Source organism: Gadus morhua, chromosome 13 (genome assembly GCF_902167405.1).
Source record: "Gadus morhua chromosome 13, gadMor3.0, whole genome shotgun sequence".
Lineage (NCBI taxonomy): Eukaryota > Metazoa > Chordata > Actinopteri > Gadiformes > Gadidae > Gadus > Gadus morhua.
Genome location: NC_044060.1, coordinates 10,698,877 through 10,706,376, shown reverse-complemented (window position 1 = coordinate 10,706,376; position 7,500 = coordinate 10,698,877). Strand labels below are relative to the sequence as shown.

Sequence of the window (7,500 nt, the reverse complement as noted above, 5' to 3'; positions counted from 1 at the left end):
CCGCGCGTGTCTGTTTGCGCAACTGAGTGTGTGTGTGTGTGTGTGTGTGTGTGTGTGTGTGTGTGTGTGTGTGTGTGTGTGTGTGTGTGTGTGTGTGTGTGTGTATCAGTGTGTGTGTGTATCAGTGTGTGTGTGTATCAGTGTGTGTGTGTGTTTGTTTGCGTTTGCGTGCGCGCCGTCGGTGTTCCGTGCTCGGTAGCCATGATCGGAGAGTCTGCCGGGAGAGAGAGCGGTCGGAGCGGCTGGGCCGCAGGGACCCGGCCGCCCACACACACGGTTCACACGGTTTGTTTGGATAAGAAGTGAACTTTACTGTGGCCTGTGATGCCCCGAGGCACCATTACTACTGCTATCAGAACCTCAATCACACTCCCACAACAAGGACTACTGCTACTGGTAGCCTGTGCTACCACAACCAGAAGCTACTGTTGTACCTGAATTAAAATACTAGTACGCCTACTACTATCATTAATAGTCTTACAAGTAGTTGTGATAAGTTTTAGTATTAATGGTGTAATTACTAAAGTTTGTACAAAATACATTCAAACGGTATGATGAAGGTGATGGATAAAGTCATCCTGCTCAGTGGTAGAGGTAGCCAGGGATCAGCGGGGATCATCAAACCCAAGACTTTTTTTGGTCCTAGTAGTAGTCATAGTAGTAGTACTAGGATAAAATCGTTTTATTATAGTACTTATATATATAGTAGACAGACATCAAACAGAAAGAGATACAACGCAAGGACAAACATTAAAGAACACAGACAGACAAACTTAGACCCTGCAGACAAACGCACACACACAAACACACACACACACACACACATACACACACACACACACACACACACACACACACACACACACACACACACACACACACACACACACATACACAAGCGCACACACACACACACAAACAAGCGCGCACACACACACACATACACCCACAGTCAAAACATGTATCTCTGGGAAAATACAGTGTTATGACTGAAAGAGAGAGAAAGAATGAAGGAAGAAGGAGAGATGGAAAGAGATACACATTATTACTTTCTTAGTATAAGACCGTTTGATTAAACGATGGACTCAAAAAACGTTGAAAGACTGACACTCACACCTATAAACACATACAAACACATAAACATAGAGAAATACACACACACACGCACACACACAAAAACACACACACACACACACACACACACACACACACACACACACACACACACACACACACACACACACACACACACACACAATCAGAGTAACTAGAGGGAGAGAGCAGCATCAGATGGTGCCAGTCAAAACTCATGACATCAGGATTACTCACACAGCAGCTGTGTGTGTGAGTGTATGTATGTGTGAGTGAGTGTTTGTGTGTGTCATAGTGGCATTGGATATCAAGTGGATAGAGAGAGAGAGAGAGAGAGAGAGAGAGAGAGAGAGAGAGAGAGAGAGAGAGAGAGAGAGAGAGAGAGAGAGAGAGAGAGAGAGAGAGAGAGAGAGAGAGAGAGAGAGAGAGAGAGAGAGACAACGAGAGAGAGAGAGAAAGATGTCTGTGTTTCTCAGTGTAATCTTCCAAAAGTCGTTAATTCACTCACATTTTGTTTAGATCTTGATAACGTGAACATGTGGGGAACCGGAAACCTTGCAGGAAAGACAAAGGGGGCTGTCTGTCCCCCATACGTGTAGTCGGAGTGCTGCACGTGACAGTGTCTGGTGCAGGTATATAATTCACTGTGCTATGAATGAAGAGCACCACCAGTGTCCAATACGATACATTACAGAGTCTTCATTAGTTTGAAACAGGACCGGCCCGAATGGTTGGAACTGAAAAGTTCACAAATGTCCAAAGTCTACCTGTATTGCCAACCTAGAACAAGACATCCTAACCCCAACCTGCTATTTAATGACATGTACCAGAAGTCACTGTAACCCCTTTGGAGAAAGGCATCTTCTAAACATTAATAGTAAAAGTGTCTGGTAAAAGGCTTCATGTTAATGGGTAGTACATCTCTGTGTAGATGGTGGGAACATTTGTTCTGTTGCCATTTTTATGTTGGCAAGTATTCCATATGATGATAAGGATGAACTAGGAAACGGAGGGCAAAGTCACTGCAATTCACTAGTTGTTTCTAGCAAGTACTTCACGTTACCTCACATTAGGCGTATTCAAGTAACTCCTGATGAACATTTCAAAATACTCAGAGACTTCCAGCGATCAACTGAGATGTTTGTCAGGTAGTTCAGATAGATTAAAACCATTGGATGGGTTCATTTTAACCCTAAAACCTTAAGAACTTTTATCTAGCAGGGATCTGGAAATGGGAGGGGTTGAGGATGTTTATAGTTTTGAGAGAATCTTTTTAATGTGCTGGTTTGTTGTTGGCTTCAGTACTGAAAGGTCAAACGGTTTCTGTGTTTTTAACCATTAGTGTCAGTCTTTTCCTTAGTTTTTCTACATTTAGTCCTGGAAGTCTGACTAAATGATAGCAGTAATCCATGGGGGAGAAGGAATAGAGCCAGTAACGGAAACCAAAAACGGAACATTTATTTGTGCAAGTGGATTTGTTTTAAGTGGATTTAATTTGAGCTTGTCTGCAATCAGATTTGTATCATTAATCTGACGTCAGACTTCATTATTTTTTATCTGTATGGCTGTATGTATGGCTGAGAACAATCAGAGCATCCAGTTGGTTTCTGAGTTGCTACAAAAAGATTTAAAACCTACGACCTAGTTTCAAACAACTGGACAGTGCAGATTAGCTTGCTAGCTATTTTTTCTTAATTCTTTCCTGTCTCTCTCTAACCCCCCACACACCACTCAGCCTGGCCCAGCCTATCACGAGACATGTTACTTCACCTTCTTGTCTGGGGGAATCTATTTTCTCTGAGTGTGTGTGTATAGTGTGTGTGTCTTGGTGTGTGTGTGTGTGTCTTGGTGTGTTAGTGTGTGTGTTAGTGTGTGTGTGTGTGTGTGTGTGTGTGTATATTTGTGTGTGTGTGTGTGTGTGTGTGTGTGTGTATATTTGTGTGTGTGTGTGTGTGTGTGTGTGTGTGTGTATTTGTGCGTGCGTGTGTGGGCAAAGTCTTCTAACGGTGGCTACAACTCAATCTGTTTCAACCCATTTGCAGTTTTTCCTCTTCCTTCCTTCCTTTCTTCCTGTCTTCCTTCCTTCCCTCTCTACCCCCACACCCGACCCTATCATGCCCCCCCCACTCTATTTTCTACGCTCAGCTGTTCATTGTTTCATAGTCTAGACATGACACACACACACTTAAGTCATCCTTCGGTGTTTGTCATGTATGTATGCAGATGCATTCAGAGAGTGCGTGTGCGTTCAGGAGGTCAAGGTCAGAGTGTCAGACTTGGGGGTTGGTGTGTGTCTAAGTATTTGTGTATGTGTGTGTGTGTGTGTGTGTGTGTGTGTGTGTGTGTGTGTGTGTGTGTGTGTGTGTGTGTGTGTGTGTGTGTGTGTGTGTGTGTGTGTGTGTGTGTGTGTGTGTGTGTGTGTGTGTGTGTGCGCCCTGAATATGATCTGCATAGGAGACAGGTCTAAGACCAATGCTGTCCCATTAATTTGTCTAAGACTAAAGGTCTCCCAGTATTTGTGTCTGGCCTGGTGAATAGACTCAGACATTGGTTTTATACACACAGTGAGTTTCTTACTGCTACTCTGTCACCCAGGGAGATGACAGAGACAAGTCTTCTGTTGTCTTCCACCAATTAGATTAGGCATTAACACCAGACATTAACACCAGAAACTGGGGATTTTAGTCAAGTCAGATGACTAGACTACAATAATGTCCCTAGTTTCAGGATATAAGCTGCGCTGTGATTAAGTTACCTTCTTATGGCAGTCTAGACTTAGAGATAGAGACAGACCATGGAGTAGTGTTTGTCTTGTGCAAAGATCATGTTATTGAGTTTTGCAAGTGCTTGGGCTTTGTGAAACTATGGTTTATGTTTACAAAATGCCACTGTTCTTTGCTGTCCTCAATGGTTTTGTCAACAATGAGAAACTAAATATTTGATGTCAATTTAATTTTAATGGGTTACTGATGAGTTACTGATGAAAAGATTTAATGTAAAATGTTAAATAACTATTGCTGATACATTCTTTAAATGTCAGCTGAAACTTCAAACACACTCATCCTCTAAATCAGAGGAGAGAGTCTGGTAGGTATAATCAAAAAACGGATAAAAATCACAGTAGACAGCCTGTAGGGCATAATAGTTCATTTCCAACTGATGTTGAGTTTGAAGCACTGGATAGATTTAGTTAAGGCTTGGTTTTCCTCTCATCACTAGTTTAGGCAATGTCTTATTTGTATACTTGTTATGAATCATTAATAACAACAATTAACTAGCACTGAAATGTATTGAATTTGTTGTCAACATACAAACATTGAGTTTTAATATACAGGTATAGTATGGTTCATAAATTTATAAGAATAATATATTATACACAATTTAGATTTTTGATAATTATTTTTCTCGTGAAAGGCTGTCTGCCTATTGAGAAAATTCCTAGATTAAACAGATGATAACACAGATGGTTGGAGTGACGCACACATACACCCACACGCACACCCACATACACATACACTGATGACACCACCCCCACAGACGCGCACTCACTAACAACATTACAAATTCACGTATTCAGATTAATTTATGCAAATAAGGGGAAATATCCTTTAGCATATTAAAGTAGCCATGCTCTGAATTTGTAGGGGTGTGTGTGGGGGGGGGTATCCTACGGCAACAGGGGAGCCTGCTAGGGTCAGGGTTCAGAGGGCAGGGGTGCTGCAAGGGTCAGAGATGGTGGAAGGTTCATTGTCAGGCTGAGAGCTGGGATGGGCTGTGGGGGATGGGGCTGTGTGTGTGTCTGTGTATGTGAGTGTGTGTGTGTGTGTGTGTGTGTGTGTGTGTGTTAGTGTGTGTGTTTGTTTGCGTGCGTGTGTGTGTGAATCTGAGATGGCATGGTTATTAGATAACCTATTTCACAGCCAACTCTGCACTCATACACTGTCCGACTCCCTCTCTGCCACTCTATCTCCCTCTCCCACTCCCTCCCTGCCTCTCTCTCTCTCCTTCTTACTCTATCTCTCTCCCACTCCCTGTCTGCCTCGCTCTCCTTCTTACTCGATCTCTCCATCTCTCTCTATCTCTTTCCCTCTCTCTCTCTCTCTCTCTCTCTCTCTCTCTCTCTCTCTCTCTCTCTCTCTCTCTCTCTCTCTCTCTCTCTCTCTCTCTCTCTCTCTCTCTCTCTCTCTCTCTCTCTCTCTCTCTCTCTCTCGCTATCTGTCTCTCTCTCCCACTTCTCATGCCTCTCTTTCTCCTCTTCCTCACCCTTTATGTCTCTCTGCCTCATTTTAGCACCCTCTCTCTCCCACTCTGTCTCTCCAACACTGTCCCAATCTCTCAATCAAATAATTGGCAACAGACAGTCAGAAAGTTTACCTTATTCACAAAATGGCAATCGTCCTACGACTTGTTCTGCCCTCATGTCTTCATATTAATGCAAATCCTCACTCTAGAAGCCAGGTGACCTCTTGAGGGACTTCTTTGGTGGTCAGGTCAACCCACCATATAGACGACACCATTACACTCGACCAATGAGACCGTCTGGGCCTGGCTCACTCTTAACAAACAAGCGCACCTCACCCCAAAAAATATTCTCATGGTATTATCTGTCGCTGTCGGTGATCAATGTGACGTCAAAGGTGAACTGCTATTGGACGAGCATTAGGTTATAAGTTGTCACGGTAAATGTGCTGCTGCCCCCATTCTGTCCGCCCCGGCATATTCTGGTAGCCCAGCAGTGGGCTGACAGTTGTCTATGTCTCATCAGCTGTGTGTAATCAATAACATCACTGTCTGACAGCCTGGGAATCGGGCTCGCTGCTAGCATCGCATTACACACCATCCCAGTGAATTTTTTTCCCACGTGACAGCAATGCGATGCACCCTTCAATAGCTTATCGCACACATCTATCGGGTGTCACGTACCCCCCCCCCCCCAACGCCCCCCGTTCCGCTGCCAACGTCAAGCGACACCTGATTCATGACCGCTTTTGGCCTAAATCTGTGGATTTGTGGACAGCGATGACGTGATGTTGGAAAGAGGTGAATAAGCACTGTGTGTGCAGACGGAGGCCAGAGACTCTATTGGACACTGTGGGCCCCATATGGACACTGTGGGCCCCTTATGGACACTGTGGGCCCCTGAAGGAGACACAGTGTACCCTAGAGAGAGAGGACATGGTGGTGGAAACAGGTGAATAAGCACTGTGGGTGCGGCCCCTCACGGAGACCAGAACTCTAATGGGCACTGTGGGCCCCTAATGAAGACGTTGGGCCCCTGAAGGAGACACTGTGTACCCTAAAGAGAGAGGATGGGCCCTGCAGGAGCCCAGAGGCCACCGAAATGAGAATGCAGGCCCTCAATGTCAGCGGGGGGCTCCATTAAAGACATTGGTTGACACGGCATGTGAGACTGAGGAGATCGGAGGCCCTCAGGGTCGCTCCGGCCCTTAGACAAGGGAGGGGGCCCTTGAGAGCCACAGAGCCACAGTCTAGACAGTAGCACTTCAGGTTTACGTTTGTACAGTGGGAGCAAATAAACACAGGTGTGTACACACTTCCTATGTGTGTTTAGAGTAGCGGACACACTCACAAACATTTCACTGCATAGTTGTAAGGAAACACCGCAAGACTCCCTGCAGTGTGTTAGTCAAACACACACACACACACACACACACACACACACACACACACACACACACACACACACACACACACACACACACACACACACACCACACACACACACACACTAACACACCAAAAATCAGTCGTACACGCAAACATAAACAGATATCCAGAGCAGATAGGTTCTTGCCAGGAACTTTAAGATGATCAGAGCTTGATCGTCTGAACAAAGTCTTACCTGTCTGGTCACACAACCAGTTAATCCACTGGGATCTTCCCAGTTCAACCGGGGTCTTCTACTGGTGGACACTCATAGCTGCCCAGTACAACCACAGTCTTCTACAGGTGGACGATCATCTGCCCAGTACAACCAGTCTTCTACTTATGGAGACTGGGAGCTGACCAGCAAAACCAATAGGAGATTCCCTGTACAACCTCATATTCCACTTAGCAAATGAGACAGTGATGTGCAAATCCAATGCTTTGAAATGTAAGCTCTTTACAAACGTCAACATTTTCATAATAAAAGCCATTTGACTCATTTCCTCTAGTGAAGTCCTTAAAAAGCAACGATGCAACAGACCATTCAACAAATAGTTGGAGAGTTTGTTTAAATTCTGAGGCTTAAACAGAAAAGTTCTCAGGCCGGGAAAAACACCCTGTTAGGAGGTGGAAGTCATTAGAGGCTGCTCAATAAGAATGATTTATAGCACACACACACACACACCCACCCACACACATACACACACACACACACACACACACCCACACACATACACAGAC

At 44.6% G+C, this 7,500-nt stretch overlaps 1 protein-coding gene across 1 annotated transcript in view; it reads left to right on the top strand.

The window, feature by feature from the left end:
• Nucleotides 1-7,500, top strand: part of pmepa1 (prostate transmembrane protein, androgen induced 1) — a 25,110-nt gene that overhangs the window by 1,223 nt on the left and 16,387 nt on the right. The window lies entirely within an intron of this gene.